The sequence below is a fragment of the Alligator sinensis genome, unplaced genomic scaffold (assembly GCF_000455745.1).
Source record: "Alligator sinensis unplaced genomic scaffold, ASM45574v1 scaffold487_1, whole genome shotgun sequence".
NCBI classification, from domain to species: domain Eukaryota; kingdom Metazoa; phylum Chordata; order Crocodylia; family Alligatoridae; genus Alligator; species Alligator sinensis.
This window is the reverse complement of record NW_005842301.1, coordinates 112,457-112,902: the sequence shown is the minus strand read 5'-3', so window position 1 is coordinate 112,902 and position 446 is coordinate 112,457. Positions and strand designations below refer to the sequence as shown.

Below are 446 nucleotides of genomic sequence, written 5' to 3'. Positions count from 1 at the left end.
GGAGGGGAGAGGGACGCCCCCTAGGACCGGAGCGGAGCGGCCGAGGCCCGGGCAGCAGCGGGGCGGAGGGGAGAGGAAGGGAAGGGAGGAGGAGCGGCCCGGTACCTGCAGGCTCCGCACGTCTCACTCCTGCCGCCGCTTCCTGCCCCCGTGGCCCAGGCTCCGGCTGCCGCGAACGGAAACGGGCCGGGCGGGGCGCGCGCGCACGCAGAACGGGGCTCCGACGTAATGTGCACGCCGCCGCCGCCAGCCAATCAGCGCGGCCGGCGCTGAGGCTGCCGGGAAGCGGCACTATAAAAGCCCGCGAGCTATTTACGCCACGGAATGTCTCTGGGGCTTGGCTTCCGCTGGGCGCGGCAGCTGTGCGCGGGGAATGGGGCCGTCTCGGCCGAGCTCTGCCCGCCGCTCTTTCTCGGCGGGGGGGGGGGGGGGGTAGGGGGGGGGCG

The 446-nt window shown here is 74.9% G+C and overlaps 1 protein-coding gene across 1 annotated transcript in view; it reads right to left on the bottom strand.

The window, feature by feature from the left end:
- The window catches only part of RHOA (ras homolog family member A), an 84,182-nt gene extending 83,952 nt beyond the window's left edge, over positions 1 to 230 (bottom strand). Inside the window, exon 1 of the mRNA XM_006028255.3 lies at positions 106 to 230. The gene's annotated coding sequence lies outside the window, so the exon portion shown is untranslated. The remainder of the gene's footprint in view (positions 1 to 105) is intronic.
- Positions 231 to 446: the final 216 nt, after the last annotated feature.